At 49.1% G+C, this 16,573-nt stretch overlaps 1 long non-coding RNA gene across 1 annotated transcript; it reads left to right on the top strand.

Moving 5' to 3' along the window:
* Positions 1 to 461: 461 nt before the first annotated feature.
* Positions 462 to 7,988, top strand: LOC128114726 (uncharacterized). Its single transcript, XR_008219870.1, has 3 exons — positions 462 to 566; positions 795 to 939; positions 4,910 to 7,988. It is a non-coding gene; the product is annotated as an uncharacterized LOC128114726 (long non-coding RNA).
* The last annotated feature ends 8,585 nt before the right edge of the window (positions 7,989 to 16,573 follow it).

The following is a 16,573-nucleotide window of genomic DNA, read 5'->3' as shown; positions in this document are numbered from 1 at the left end:
AGCATCTTTATTTATCTTGTTTTCAGAAGGCTCTGCCTGAGGATGCCGGGACCACAGAGCTCCAAGGTCATCAGGGCAGAGAACCCTGTCCACGCAGGTCCTGGGTGCCAGGAGTACAACATCTTCCTCAATTGTTCCAGGAGGAAGACCTGGAAAGCTGAGTACCTCCTCCAGGCAGCCTGCTCTGATCAGCCTTGGGCATAGAGGCTCAACCGCAGTTGGCATTTCTCGAGGGCTTGTGTTTTAGTAGGCCCCCAACTTCCATTTCCCCATCCATCCGACAGTAGAGCATGTGACCACTGTGTGGCGGGTCCTGGGAAGAGCAGGCTCTAGGCCCAATGAGGGAAACCAGATTCAGCTCTCTGTTGCTGTAGCAACCACATCTCCCTGAGAGCTTTCTCATTGGTCACTGAAGTTGACACCCTCTGCCATCAGGAGGAACCAATCAAAAAACAGACTACGTAAGACCCAGCTGGGTGCGGGTCTGCTCCCGCAAGCTAACTCTAAGGCGGCTTTCAGTGGGGTCCTGGAGCTCGGGGGCGGCATCTCGCGGGATATTCCCCACGGTGAGCGGGGTGCAGGGGATGGGTAGGAGTCTGGATTTCTTCCCAGCAACCTAAACGGATAAATGAGGCTGAGCAGCTCCAAGGTTGGAGAGCCGCGGGTCAGGCGAGGAGGGAGAGTGTAAAGGAAGGTGGTGAGGGTCTCACTAACCCCGGTGACTGGTTCGAATCTTTATGCCCTCGCCTCTGTGTGACTTTTTTACAGCTTCCTTTTCTCTCTGTGTCTCCCAGGGGCGAAGGAGGAGTCAACACCTGTTATCTCGTGTTAATCCTGGGCATGAACATCCTAAGAATGTTTTTAGCTCCCGCAACACGATCCGGCAGTGGAGGGACGCTCCCTTCACCCACATTATACATGAAGACACTGAGGCTCAAGGTGAGCCCTGTGTCCAGGCGGTAGTTGGTGGGTATCTGGGGGGAGGCAAGCAATGCCATTCCCAGCATTGACCCCACCCCACCCCGACCACAGGCGGCCTGACCGGAAGGATGGTTCGTGCCAAGACTGGTGGTTTCCTTTAGTCAAACTGCGTCAGACTCTCTCTAGGGGGTTAACCGACAGGAACTGGTGGCCCAGTCTTGGCTATGTGAAAGATCAAAAAGGAGACGCCAGCTTTCTCGGCAAAGTTCCTTTGTCAGACAGATGGAAAAGATAAAGCCGTTCTTTCGAGAAGGGAGAGTGTAACTTCCCCACGTCCTTGAGCTCACACATGTGCCCCGGGGAGAGGTTGAGCCATACGCCTCTGCTTGGGGTGAACCCTGGACTCGACATTGGACAGGACCCCACTTTCCTTAGCTGTAAAGTGCATTTGATTACTTGTGGGGCATGTGTGGTTCATGTCTGTAATCCCAGCACTTGGGAGGCAGAGGAAGGGAGACTGCCACAAGTTCAAGTCCAGCCTGATCTACACAGCAAGTTCCAGGACAGTTAGGGACACAGAGCAAGTCTCACAAATCAAAGGAAAAAAGGTGAGGAGCATGAAGATTAATCCTAAGGGCCAGAGGGATAGCTTGTTGGTGGTGAGCTTGCCTAGCACATTCAAGACCCTGGACCCCATCCCCAGCCCTGTAACTAACTAAATAAGTTGGTCAATTAATTAAATCAGCTGGGGATGTAGTTCAGTTGGTAGAGTGTACTTGCCACGCATGCATGAATTTGAATCCAATGCCTGGATTCGAACCCCACAACGTAAAACTAGTTGTGGTAATAAGTGGAGGGGCTACCCACCACCCCCACATTTCCCCAGAGTACTCTTGAGTAGAAGCAGCAGGAAATATTAGAAGTATAGAGGGGAGATAAAAAGATAGAAAATACAAGATAGCCTCGAGAGGGCCTGGAACCTATTCCAAATAGGCCCCAACTGTCTCTGCCCCAGGGTATTTATAGGAATGCCAAGGGGTGGAGCAAAAGACCTCCCCCCCCCCCCCAGCACAGCCAAGTGCAGACCTTCTCAGATACCTGCACTCAGGCCCGTGGTCCAATCATCCCTTCTATGCAGACCTGCTGGGTAAAGCCACTAGGAAACCTGAACATGGTCTCCCACAGTAATGCATGCCTGTAACCTCAGCACAGGAGCTCAAGGACATCCTCGGCTACATAGAATTTGCAGTCAGCTAGGGCTACATAAGACGATCTTGCCCGGTGGTGGGGGCACAAGCCTTTAATACCAGCACTAGGGAGGCAGAGGCAGGCAGATCTCTGAGCTCAAGGCCAGCCTGGTCTACATAGCCAGTTCCAGGACAACTAGGGCTGTTACACAGAGAAACCCTGTCTTGAAAGAACAAAAACAAACAACAGACCCTGTCTCAGTCATCGATATCATCCACATTATCATTATCATCACAACACACACAATGTAGCAGTACATGAAATAATTTTATTTTGTTGATTTTTATTTTCATTTTCAAGACTGGGTTCCTCTGTGTAACAGCCCTGGCTGTCATGGAACTAGCTCTGTAAACAAGGCTGGTCTTGAACTCACAGAGATCCACCTGCCTCTGCCTCCGGAGTTCTGGGATTAATGTGCCACCTCTGCCCGACTACACTCACAGGTTTCTTGGTGTGGCCTATAATGTTCAATGGTCAGGCAGGATGCTCAGCTGAACCCCACCAGAGCCAGAGAAGCTTCTACCCAGAGGTCTTTGGGCTTCACTTCCTGGAGACAGTTCTCCTTGCTAAACAGGGAGGCCCCAGCATGTGTCAGGCTGGCAGGTTTAGTGCTGGGTTCTGATCAACCTTTTTGACAGTCCCAAACAGCCCTTCCTTTCTCCAGGAAAGATGAAAAAAAAAAAAAAAAAAAAAGCCCCTGGACACTCCCCGCCCATTTTGCAGACTAGGAGGCTGTGGTTCAGAGAAGTTAAGACAGGTCACGGGCTGGATTGCGTGGCAAGATGGGATGTAAATGTCAAAAAGACTGACTCAACAGACTCAGCACTTGTCCTTAATGGGAGCTGGCCTGGCACCAAAAACCTGGAGGTGAAGCTCGTCACCCCTACCTCCAGTCCCCAGCTCTTCTTTCTGTTCCCACTACAGTCCACACCTCCATTGCGGCTCCTCTTCTTGCCTGGAGAGCATCAAAGCCTTCCAGAGCTGAGCCTAGCTATTGCCTACAGGCCTTGGAAGGTTCCCCCATGGTTGGTTACTGTTAGAGCTATCCTGGGAGCCAGCTGCTTCCTAGCTTCCAAGCAGAAGGGTGAATATTCAGTGTCTCAAACTGCTCTCCTTTTTCTCTTTGTCTCTGCAGCAAAGTGGAATTTCTATAGCAGCCAGCTACTGGGATTTCCCAGGTCCCTTACAAACCTTACATATATCCTTGTCTGCCTGTATCTCTGAAAACTCTGTCATTAGGCAGATAAGATTAAATAGTCTCTAAGATAATATAGCAGATTTATTCTTGCTGTATAGTCCAGGCCGGCCTCTAAACAAACTATGTAACTTAGGCTGGTCTTGAACCTAAAGTGATTCCCTGCCTTAGTCTCCGACATGCCGAACTAGAATAGCAAATGTCGTTCTTTGACATTAGTGTGAAACACATTACAGAATCCGCAAGGGCAAGCTCTGTTATCACAAACACCATTTATTGTTTTCTTTTGTTTTTGTTTTGGTTTTGGTTTTTGTTTTGGTTTTGGTTTTTCGAGACAGGGTTTCTCTGTGTAGCTTTGCGCCTGTCCTGGAACTCACTGGGTAGCCCAGGCTGGCCTCGAACTCACAGAGATCCGCCTGGCTCTGCCTCCCGAGTGCTGGGATTAAAGGCGTGCGCCACCACCGCCCGGCTGTTTTTGTTTTTTTGAGACAGGATTTCTTTGTGTAGCCCTGGCTGTCCTGGAACTTGCTTTGTAGACCAGGCTGGCCTTGAACTCAGAGATCCACCTGCCTCTGCCTCCCGAGAGTTGGGATTAAACCACTTATTGTTTAGATATATGTCCTGAATTTATCCAAATCCCCCCAATGAGAGTGAGTGTGTGTGTGTATATGTGTGTGCGTGTGTGTGTATGTGTGCTCGCTGTCACTAGCCCTCAAAAGCTCCTCATGTATCATTCCATTTAATTCTCACAACTCCTGAGACGGATGCTTTCATTGTCCTTGTCTTACAGAGCAGGAAACTGAGGCCTGAGGAGATTAGGGGGCTTGCCAAAAGTCTCCAAACCACAAAGCAGAGACAAGAGGGCAGGAAGTCTGGTTCCAGACCCTACACAGCACCGATTAGTGTTTAGTGTACCGACTATACACAGCACTGATTAGTGTTTAGTGTACAGATGTAAACAGGGACACCGGCACCTCCTTCGGCTCATGCAGGAGGCTGCTCGACCACCCCATTGCACAGAGGGGAATGTGGAGGTGGCTAATGTTCAGATGTCTGGTGAGTGACAGCTTCAGGATTCCAGCCCAGCATTCCCATCTCAGACCATCTCAGCCTAGCCAGAGCCTAGAGTCGGCTCAGTGGGTGCTGGAGGCAGGGACAGCATGGCGGAGGAGCGGAAGCTGGGAGCTCCTGGGAACAAACTTTGACCTTTCCTTCCTTTTGTCTCGTCTTCTAACCTTCTCTCTCCTTTCTCATTAATTAAGCCATTGAGAACCCACAAAAGTAAAACCCAGGAAGACCAGAACAAATAATCATTCCCCCCATCCCCCCCACCCCCAGCCCCCGCCAAAAAGAGCTGACAGTCCCTAAACAAACAAGCCGGGAGTATAGCTCAGTGGTAGAGCAATTATCTAGACTATGTAAGGCTCTGGGTTCCACCCCCAACACTGCCCCAGCCCCTGTTTCTATTCTTGAGTGTGTGGGGTGGGAGCTGTGCTGCATGTTTTAACTGCCTACAGCTATTAAAGCCTTCCATTTCTTCCTTAGGAGACTGGGAGAGACTGACCCAAGGTCAACCCAAGGCTAACTCTAACCTCACTTCAGAGCTGAGCCTCTCAGCCAAGCTGGATGACCTCTAGCTGGAGATGCAGGGAGAGCCCAGTAGGTCCTTTCAGATTGGTGTGGGTGCACACACAGAGACACAAGCGCTGTACGGTCACATAAACACACACACACACACACACACACACACACACACACACACACACCACTGCCTCTAGCTCCTTGACTCAAGTCCCAGTTACAAGCGGCAGCCATGCTTGCTGCCTCTCAGCTTGCTTCCACCACCAGGAACCGAGCAGGGAAGGGAGTGCGGAAGGCCACCCTGAGGGCAGGGACAAAGACAGGCCGGCCAGCTTCAGGACCTGTGCATGGAAACTCCTTAGGCAACAGATAGCCGTGCAGACTGAGAAGGCAACTGAGCGCTTGAAAAGTCTCCTAGGATGTCTCAGAATGACTTTCTTGGGCCTCAGTTTCCTATTCTGTGAGCTGACCTGTCCCCAAGCTGGACCTGAAGCTTATTTGTGGGAAACTTCTTCGGGTCAGTTAAATGCCTACCCTCCCTGCCTTCTTGTGAAGTTCTTCCTGGATCTTTGCTGCCGAAGCAGAGACAAGGCTCTCTTAAGAGCTTGCCTGCAGCCAAATGTTAGAAATGCTCAAGGACCCACTCAGGAGCTGGTGGGATGGCTCCATGATAAAGCATGAGGATCAGAGTTCAGATCCCCCGAACCCACATGAAACCTGGGCAGGTATGGTGGCCATCCAGCACTTAGAAGGCAGAAACCGGGGATCTAGCTAGTCTGGGGCAAGTGGGCTAGCTAAACTGGCTGGAGCTGGTGAGCTCTGGGTTCACGGAGAGACTCTGTCTCTATAAAGTGGAAAGTGACCGGTGAAGATACCTGACATCCGCTTTGGATCTCCACACACATGTACACCCACACACATACGCATGCATGCATACCACATACACACATGAGGAGGGGTGCCTAACTAGATATTTTTATTATTATTTTCTTCTATCTGAGGTAAGGTCTCATGTATCCCAAACTGGTGCTGAATTCACTATGAAGGTGAGGGTGGCCTTGAACTTCTGATCTTCCTGCTTTCACCTCTCAGATGCTGTATTTACAGGCATGAGCCAACACCCACCAAGTCCAATTTTGATTTTTTTTATTAAATTGCATTAATTATTAGTGTCTGGGGGAGGGTATCACACCTCCCACGCCATGGCTGAGGACAACTTTTGGGAAGCTGGTTCTCTCCTTTGGTTCCAGGGACCAAGCTCAGGTAATACCCACTGAGACATCCCCACCAAAATGCTCTCCACCCACTTTGAGATCAGGTCCGTCTGTGAGATCCAAGCTAACCTCAAACCCAGGATCCTTCTGCCCCTGTGCCTTACCTTATTTTATTTTATATTTTTGAGATGGAATCTTGCTTTGTTGTCCTTGCGACTTTCAAACCCCTAGACTCAAGTAATCATCCTGCCTCAGCCAATGAGTAGCTGGGACTGACTCATCCAGGTCCTGGGAAGTCCATCATCCCACACAGCATCGACCACGCCCTCCTTGTATGCCATGAGCTGAGTCTAGGGGATAGGGCAGTGAACAGAAGAGCTCTGTCCTATGCTAGGAACACAATCCAGCAGAATGACTTAGAGCCAGCAGCCGGGCAGGGGGTTGCCTTGGCTCCCCAGTAGAGGACCTAGTGTGGCAAAGGCCTGGGTACGGAATAGAAATGAGGAAGCCTGGGCCCCTGAGCTCAGTGTACCTGGCTCTAGAGTACTGCTGATTCAAAGGAGAAGTCAGAGCTGCTGACCTTCCAAACTGCTCCATCTACCCAGGTGACTTTCGGACCCTGCCTGATGCTCTCAGTCAGGGATGCCAGCCCGTCTGGAGTTCCCTTGTCCTAGGTGGTTTCCAGCCCCACCCACTTTCCTGGAGCCCAGTTCATGACTCTTGCCAGGCGTGCCCCAGTGTCACTCTGAGTAACCCCAAGGACCAGGGTGACCTCACAGCTCTTGATTCAGATTTAGTCACTTTACTTCCTGCTCTGGCATCTGGGGGAGTGGCAGGTCCCCATCATGACTTCCTCTGTTGAACTGGCTCTATGTCACACAGGGGAAATGGTGGAGACCTAGAAGGGGACCCCTAGCCACTCAGATGAATTCACTCTGACAGCTCAGTAATGATCCTGACACTCCCCATTTCTAGTAGAAAAAGAGCCTGACCCGGGGAGGACAGCAGGTCCTCACCCATCATTCCACAGACTTCATGACATGCCTTTCTTTTTCTTCCCTTTCCACAGGAGAAAACTGACCTCAAAGAAATGATTTTTTTTTTAAGTGCTGAAAATCCAACCTAAGATCTCATGCACGAAAAACAAGCCCCGTCTATTAAGTTGGACCCCCCCACTCAAACTTGGCTTCTTCAAGGCCATATGGCAAGAAGTTGACAGAGGTGGAACTGGAACCCGGGGACCTAACTTTGAAATTATTTAATAAGTACTGCACACCTAACCTCCTGGGTCAGGAAGTGGAGAGGGAGGACTCCCTGCCCACAGAGCCCAAGCCCATTCAGGTCCAGCCTGTACCCCTGCTCCTTTGCTTTGGGCTGGCCTTAGACGGGACCCACATTTCAGAGCACTCACTCTCTGTTCTACACAAGAGGCTCAGGGTTGTCATTTCCTTAGTAGACAGGACCTTAAGTTGTGGGGGAAGCCAGCAGGCTTCTCCTGATGAGAACCAGACTTGTGCTGTCCGATGGGATTGTGGGATTCTGTCTGTCTCTTCAAAAACCCTTCCTTCCACAACTGGTCCCTGTTCTGTCAGGATCCCCCCACCACACACACACACACACACACACACACACACACACACACACACACCAGGATTCCTTCCCTCTTCCTGCACGCCAGCCTTCATCTCCCACTCATCAGCCCCTTCTCTGGGTAAGACTGTATAGTTCTATGCTAGCCACACACCCACAGTTGTGGAGCACTTGATATGAGAGTCAGCTGAGACTCTGAATTTTACACTTAATTTAGTTTAAATTAACTCACATGTAAGTTGTAAAACTGCTATGCAGCCAGGCATGGCGACACGGCACATGCCTTGAGTCTCAGGACTCAGGAGGTTGGGGTGAAAGGGTTGCTGCAATTTCTTTGGTCTGCCGAGTGAGTTCCAAGCCAGTCAGGGCTACATCGCGAGACTCCTCAAAAAAAAAGAACAAACAAAAAAGTGATGTACAATTCGATTGTTGGAAAATGTTTATTATATTTAGACCCATTCCGGCATACCTAACTTTTTTTCTCCTTCCTTCCGTTTTTTGACTTATTTTTATTTGGGTGTACATGTATGTCTGTGTGTCTGCCATGTGAGTGCAGTGCCCTCGGAGGCCAGAAGAGGGCATTGGATCCCATGGTGCTAGTTACTAGTGGTTATGATTATGAATCCCCCAATGTGGGTGCTAGGAACTGAACTCTGGAAGAGCAGCAAATGCTCTTAACTGCTGAGCCACCTCTCCAAACCCCTCATTTTTCAGTTTTTGTTTGTTTGAGACATGGTCTCATGTAGCCCAGGCTAGCCTCAAACTCATGATCCTCTTGTCTCTACCTCCTGAGTGCTAGGATGACCAGTGCATGCCACCATGCCCAGCTCTTGAATCTATTTTTTTTTTACTTTTATTGATTCCTTGTAGATTTCACATCATGCATGCTAATCCCAGTTATCTTCCTGTCCCCTTGCATCCACCCTCTGCCCTTGTAATTTCCCCCAAAACAAAACCAACTTTTTTTAAAAACAAAACAAAACAAAACAAAGAAACTAAACAACAACGACAAACAAAAAAATGACAACAAGAAAGAAAAGAAAAAGAGTCTTCCGGAAGCTGTAGTGTGGCCTGTTGAGACACCCAGTTTACCCTCAGTCCATTGTCTTTACTTGCAAGTGTTCATTGCCAGGACCCTTTGGTCTGGTTTCTGCCACACCGTTGACAATGGGCTCTCACTGGGGCTCCTCTCACACATCATGTAGTTGCCATGGATATCCTGCTGTTTTGGATCCGTAGGTTCATTCCCTTCGCAGGCTTCAACAGTTCACAGATGGGGTGGATGTTGGGGTGGACCTGGGTTGGTCAACTCTCTAGAGTTCCCTCATAGTTCACTAGCCATGTGAGCTCTCCAGCACTGCCTCAGCTAGCTCACCCAATGCAGCCTACAGCAAGGAGCTGGGTCAGTTCTCCTGTTCTCAGACCCTCAGATCTGGGTCCACATCACTCATATTGCCAGGGCCAGCTCTACTGTTCTGCCCAGGCAAGGTGCAAGACCCTCTCTTCCAATTGCTGTAGAGGGTGTGAGGAGGGTGGTCAACTCTCCTGCTCTCACACCCTCAGGGCTAGCTTACCTGAGACCCTAACAACAAGGTCAGTTCTAGTGTGCTGCCCCTTAGGGTGCAGGGCCTGATCTCCCGTATGCTGTAGTTGGTGTAGGGCAAGGCTAGTTTTCTCACTCTTTACCTCTCTCTCCTGCCACAGGTAGCAAAGGGTGGAGGGCGGAGGGCATCTTTCCTTCACCCATGCCACCATATAGCAGACGGGGTGGAGGAGGTGGGGAGGCAGGGGCCGGATCAGATCTACTGTTCTCATGTCCAGGGTTCGCTCACACTTCCCAGGTGAGGTGCATGCTTATGGTGACGGGAGGGACCATTTGAATCTAGTTTTTAAACTATTTTTTGTTTGTTGTTGTTTTATTTTGTTTTTTGGTTTTTTGAGACAGGGTTTCTCTGTGTAGCATTGGCTGTCCTGGAACTCACTCTGTAGACCAGGCTGGCCTTGAACTCACCAAGATCTGCCTGCCTCTGCTTCCTAAGTGCTGGGATTAAAGGCATACATTACCACAGCCTGGCTTCTCTAATATTTTTTTATTGACCCATGGTGACATGATACTAGTTTATATGTCATATTAAGTAAAATATATCATTAAAGTATAGTTGGAGTTTTTGGGGGGCTGCCAACCTACTCCCAAATAAAGACATGGAGACTCATTATTAATTATGAATGCTCAGCCTTAGCTTAGGCTTGTCCCACTAGCTCTTTTAACTTAACCTGTTTCTATTTATCTATGTTTTGCCTTGGGGCTTTTTACCTTTCTCTCATTCTGTATGTCCTACTTTTTTGCTTTCTCAGTGGCTGACTGGCTGTACCCCCCCCCCCCCCAGTCTCCCTGTAGTCTTTTTTTTTCTCCCTGAACCTAAATTCCTCCTTCTACTTACTCTTCCTGCCCAGAAGTTCCACCTATACCTCCTCTCTCAGTATTGGCCTCCTCTCTCAAAATTATCTTTTTACTAAACCAAATCAGATGCCTTAGGCAGGCAAGATAAAACAACAACACTTCTTTACATAATTAAACAAATGCAACACATCTTTACATAGTTAAACAAATGCAAATGTAATACATCCTTACATAGTTAAACAAACGCAACATATCTTTGCATAGTTCAACAAATATTCCACACCATTAAAGTTAATTTTACCTGAGGCAGGTATGGTGGCTCAGACCTATAATTGCAGCACCTAGTTGGCAGAGGAAGGAGGATGGTCATAAATTTGGGCGACAGAGTGAGATGCTGTAATCAGGCAAACAAATTGATTTCACTTGATTCTACACTTTAACATGGCCACTGGAAAAAAGTTTTATTACCTATACAGCTGGCATTATATTTCCACTGGACGGCACTTGCCTAAACAGTGAGCCATTAGGCTCAGATCCTGGCTCTGTGCCCTTGAGTTCTGTAGCCAGCCTCTGGGAGAAGAGAAAGGACAGGTGGTTCCTCCCTAGCGGGGCTGCTCAGAGGAACAAGTGAGATGTCTGCAGAGCATCCGTCCTGGTACCTGGCATGCAGTAAGAACTCAGGGCAAAAAATGATTATCGTTGTGATTTTACCAGGACACTCTAAAGTGCAGTTCAGTGGATGTCAGCAGCATCTCTCCAGCCTGCCCAGTGAGGGGGCCCCTGGGGATTTGGCGGAGAACAAGCTTAATAATGTCTCCACTCTCAGGATACTCCCACTCTCCAGTGGGAAGGACAGCCATTGCTAAAAAAAGACCCAGGCTAAGTCAGGTGGCGAGAAAGAAAAACATAGCGGCTTTGGCTGGGATGGCAGGAGTGGAGCGAGGGGGCGGGGAACGCTCCCCTGGGGACAGAGGACTGTTGAGCTCCACCTGATGGTTCAGGAGCCAGCCAGGTGCAGCTCTGAGGGAGAAGTGTGCAGGCAGCAGGCACAGCTGGTGTGCAGGCTACAGAGTCAGCCCCTGCCCCGGCTGTGTGTCCTCCACAGCCCGCCGCCGTCCGCTTCATTGTGATCTTCTTCGCATCCAGTACTGCTGGCCACTGCACGGCCCCCACGTTCATGGAAAACTTGCCAAAGAGCTCCATGCTCCCCGTCTCATCTGTACTTCCGGCTGCCCACCTGATCTCTCCCCTCCTTTTCTTCTCCCCTCCTCTAGGAATTCTCCCCTGATGCTTGCTAACCCTGTTGATCTCTGGCTGGGATTCTTCTAGAAGAGTGAATATTTTGCTCTACATCATCCAAGACACCCACCCTTCCCCCCATCCCTTTTCCTCTTTCTAGGTCAGTCCTGCCTCTCCAACCATCTCGCCCCCTTTCCTCCACCCCCTCCAGTGCTGGGGGCTAGCTAAGCTATTCAACAAGACCTAAGGCTTGCCATATAGCCAGGCTCTGGGGACTCTGAGAGGCAAGTCTGCCGAGGCAGAGTGGAAAATCCCTCCTTGGGGGAAGGGCCGTGGAAATTTCTTCTTCGGGAACTCTTTTCTGACTTGGACTCCCCCACCAGAAATCAGTCAAGCATTTGCCCAGTGACCTGGGAGGTGGCCATGGCTCTTCCTCTCCACCTCCACCCCAGACTGGGATCCAGGGAGGGTGACTGAAGGGAGGTGGGGGAAAAGGAGCAGCCAGTGCAGCCAGCAGTCCAGCCCTGTCTCAGAGTCACTTGGAGATGTCATCCATCCTCTGCGTTCGGAGATGATGAAACAGAGGACAGTGATGAAATCATACAAACCTGCGGGTCCAGGCTCCTGTGTTTCTTGGTTTTCCTCACCTGTAAGACGGAGATAACAGTTGCAGCAACAGCCTTGGAGGGCTGATGATTTGATTTGACTCTCAAGTGGCTGGTAAATTTGAGGGATCTAGCCTCGGCAACCTCAGCTTGCTTCGTCACCCCACGGTTGGCAGAATGCCCAGTTCCCAATCTCTATTCTCTATGTCCCCGCTGCTCACTGTAGACTGTGTCCCTTGTCGTAATTGTTTTGAAACGTGCTGCCCAGGCTGACCTCAATCCCCTGGGCTCAAGCTATTCTCCTGCCTCAGCCTTCTGAGGAGCTGCCATTTTGTTGCTGATGCTGTTATTTTAGACAGGGTCTCACCGTGTAGCCCTGGTAGGCCTAGAATTCACTATGTAGAACAGGCTAGAATCAAACTCTCAGAGATCTGCCTACCTCTGCCTCCTGAGTTCTGGGATTAAAGGTGTGCACCACCACATCCAGCTGTAGCTGCATTTTTAAAATACTTGGTTTTTGTTTGGTGGCGCTGACGATGGGACTCTTGGACTTGTGTGTGCATGCCACGCAAATGCTCTACCATTGAGTTATACCGCCCCCTCCCCCCAGCCTTTTTAAGGCTGGGCCTGGAGCTATATAACCCAGGGTGGCCTTGAATTTAAAATCTTCCTGCCTCTGCTTCCCAAGTATGGGGATACAGGCATGTGTCATCATGCCCCCTTCAAGTAGCTGCCATTTAGAGTGTGGCACAGTCTAATTTGTCTGATCATTTTGTTGCATATACATATAGGTAAGCAACCATTCACTCGCTCATAAATAAATATATAAATAAGCAAGCCCAAAATCACCAACCCAAGATCAAGACAATTTGCCCCTGTGTTTTCCTCTTAGAGTTTTATACAGTTAGCTCTTCTCTTTAGGCCTATAGTCTACTTTGAATAAAAATTTTACTTTTGTTCTTTTTTTTTTAGACAGGATGTCTCTGTGTAGCCCTGGCTGTCCTGGAACTCACAGAGATCTGCTTGCCTCTGCCTCCTGAGTGCTAGGATTAAAGGCGTGCGCCACCACTGCTCAGTAAGTGCTGTTAACTACTGAACCATTGCTCCAAATTACAAATGCTTTGGAAAACAGAATCTTACTGTATAGTCCTGCCCTGGTACTCCCTATGTAGCCTAGAGTGGTCTTGAACTCCCTAATCCTCCTGTCCCTACCTCCCAAGTGAGAGGATTGTAGGCAGGTACTACAAGGTCTTGCTGGTTTTTTTGTTTGCTGTTGTTCGTTTTATTTGAGACAAGGTCTCAGGTATCCTAGGCTATGTAGCCCAGGATGGCTTCCTTGAACTCCTGATTCTCTTACCTCTCTGTCCTGAGAGTTGGGATTAAGTTTATATAGTTCAAACAAAGATTTAATTTTATTCTTTTTAAAATTGTGTGTGTGTGTGTGTGTGTGTGTGTGTGTGTGTGTCAGTGTGGACATGTGCAAACTGCAGGTGCTTGAGGAAGTCACAGTCTCAGGATTACCCTGTAGCTGGTGTTATAGCTACATAACACAGTTATGAGCTATGAGTTATAGTTATGAGCTGCTCTGTGTGGGTGCTGGGAACTGAACCTGGGTCTTCCTCAAAAGCTGTACGTATTACTAACCCCTGAGTCTTCTCTCCAGCCCTGGTTTATATCCTTTTAATCACGCTACGCTTTCGGAACGATTTCTTCCTTAGGCACTTAGGCATAGAGAGAGTTCAGTGTGTACCATTTCGTCTTCTTATGCCCTACTCATCATTTTGCTTGTAACTGTGTGTGAAAGAGATAGTGTGAGGAACAGGGATGAAGTCTATGATATCAGCTCTTAAAGGTTCCGACTCCCTCTGTCTTTCTCATGAAGCTTCCCACGGGTCCATTCAGTTATTCATAGGCTGGATCAGTGCAACACTCAGCAACCTCCATCTTTGCAGCCACTGCCACGTGGCCACAGGCTGCTGCCCATGTCTTCATGAGCTACCTTGACCGACATGGAGATGGAGGCTCCTTGTCTGGTCCTCAGTGCAGAGTGTCAGGTGGAGCGTCCTGCTGTCTACTCTGACTCGTTCATGAAAAGCCCTCCTTTGGGGATTATTACCATGGCCTGTAATGAGCTATTGTACAATTCTAGTGTCTATGCCCTTGTTTCCTTAGACTTTTCCCTGGATCCTCCAGCAGTGCTGGCCACCTCCAACGGCAAAGACCAAATGCAGCTTATCTAAGGTCATGGAACTTGAAAGCATGGAGAATATGGGGTACATGGAAGGCCTGGGCAGTCAGAGACCACTTTTCCTAGGAGAACCCTAAACACATGCTCCCCGAGCCACTTTGGGCCTCAGTATTTCCTTGTGAACCACAAGGTAAAATGAAAGGAAAGTTATATGCCTAACTCAGGAGACAAGGCAGGCAGAGGACTGTCTAAGTAGGTGCCCCCAAAAAGTTTTCTATGAGAACTTCTTAGGGTTAGGTTGCGGGATATAGCTCAGTGATAAGGCATATGCTTAGCTTGTGTGAGACCATGGGTTCAATCCCCAGCGTGGTAGTTTGAATGAGAATGGCCCCCATAGGCTCACAAGTTGGAATGCTTGGTTCCCACTTGGCAGAACTGTTTAGGAAGGATTAGGAGGTGTGCCCTTGTTAGAGGAGGTGTGTCACTGGAAGTGGGCTTTGAGGTTTCAAAAGCCCATACCATTTCCAGTTAGCGCTCTCTCTCTCTCTCTCTCTCTCTCTCTCTCTCTCTCTCTCTCTCTCTCTCCCCCTCCCTCTCTCTCTCTCTCTCTCTCTCTCTGCCTTGTGCTTGTGTCTCAGGATGTAAACTCTCAGTTACTGTTTCAACACCATGTCTGTCTGCCTGCTGCCATGTCCCCTGCCATGATGGTCATGGACTAAACCTCTGCAACTGTGTACAGCCAGAGGTTTCTCCGGACGAAACTCTCCCACCCGAGGTTCCACAGCCACTTATAAAATAAGCACACCGAGGCTTATATTAATTACAAACTGTATGGCCTATGGCTCAGGCTTCTCGCTAGCTAGCTCTTACAACTTAACTCAGCCCATTTCTATTAAACTGTGCATTGCCACGTGGCTTTGTGGCGTTACCTGTTCTCTCGCATCTTGCTTCTCCTGGCGGTGGCTCAAAGTGTCTACCCCACTCTGCCTTTCTTCCCTCTCTATCTCTCTTGGATTTTCCCTCCTGGCTCCATCCTGCCCTGCCATAGGCCAATGCAGCTTTATTTATTAACCAATGGGAGCAACACATATTCACAGCATACAGAAAGACATCCCACAGCCACTGTGAGTCTCAAATTAAATGTTTTCTAACTTGCCTTGGTCATGGTGTCTTATCAACAGCAATAAATCAGTAAATAAGACACCCAACACCAAAAGACCACAAAAGTCCACACATGATTACTATTACTAATTATTATTAATTATATTTTAATTATTTAATTATAATAATATTAATTATATTTCTCAAGATAGGGTTTCTCTGTGTAGCCCTGGCTGTCCTGGAATTCACTCTGTAGACCAGGCTGGCCCACCTCTACCTCCCAAGTGCTGGGATTAAAGGCCTGGGCCACCACCCCCCAGCTTCAAACACGGTATTATTTAAGACTGTTTTGAAAACATTGACATTTGGAGGAAAGCAGGAGCAAAGAAGAGAGCCAAGGAGTCCCTGTGACAGGAAGGACTCTTGTTCTACAGCTAGCCCCAGGACTGCTCAAACCCAGGACTGGCTCTTCCTGTGCCCATGGCCGGACCCCAGTGGCATCCTCTTTAGAGTCATTTCCCAAGAGCATCGCCCCTTTACAGATCGCGAAGATCAAGTGACCTGTTCTAGTTTATCTGCTACAAAATGTCTGAGTCAGAGTCTGAACCCAGCTCTCATCAATTCTAAATCATGTGGCCCTGGCCACAAAGAACAAGGCTTCCTCCAAGACCTCAAGCCTTTAGGGGGCTGGAATTAGGCTCAGCTAGTAGAGCAGTTGTCTAACACTGTAAGGCCCTGGGTCAATCGCCAGCACAAAAGTCTGTAGTATTTCCCTAAGCTAGGTAGTAGGCATACTGAACAACTTGTGTTTCTCTCCTTTCTCCTCACAAGGCTGAGGCTGGGAGGATCTACTGTTCCCCAGGCCTAGGGAGAGTGGGTGGCTGAAGACTCTGACACTATATACCAGAGGAACCTAAGAGCACCCCACAGGGCTAGAGGAATACAGAACAAGCTGATAAATGACATCTAGGACGGCCAAGATTTCAACATGGTCATTGTGAAAGATGGAGGTGGGGGAGGCAGAGGAGAGCCTTGAAAGGGCTTTACTTTTCTCTGGGCTCTAAAGGAAAGGCAGAGGGGTCACGTCCCTAGCAAAGGCCACTGGGAAGATCAGAGCCTAGGGTTTAGCCGAGGTTTAGAGTAAGGCATCTTGGTCGCACTGATGCTAAGGAACCAGCCCTTCCTCCTGCCTCCATTGGACCAGCTTCAGAAAGGAAGGGCCTACTGAACCATCCCACTCAGGCCTGGAGATACCAAGGCAGGGCAGGGGCTGGCCATAATTTTCCTTGC

Source organism: Peromyscus californicus, unplaced genomic scaffold (genome assembly GCF_007827085.1).
Source record: "Peromyscus californicus insignis strain IS unplaced genomic scaffold, ASM782708v3 Scaffold_19__1_contigs__length_69161282, whole genome shotgun sequence".
Taxonomy (NCBI): Eukaryota; Metazoa; Chordata; class Mammalia; order Rodentia; family Cricetidae; genus Peromyscus; species Peromyscus californicus.
Note: the sequence above shows the minus strand (reverse complement) of the source record. Positions and strands in the feature narration are given on the sequence as shown.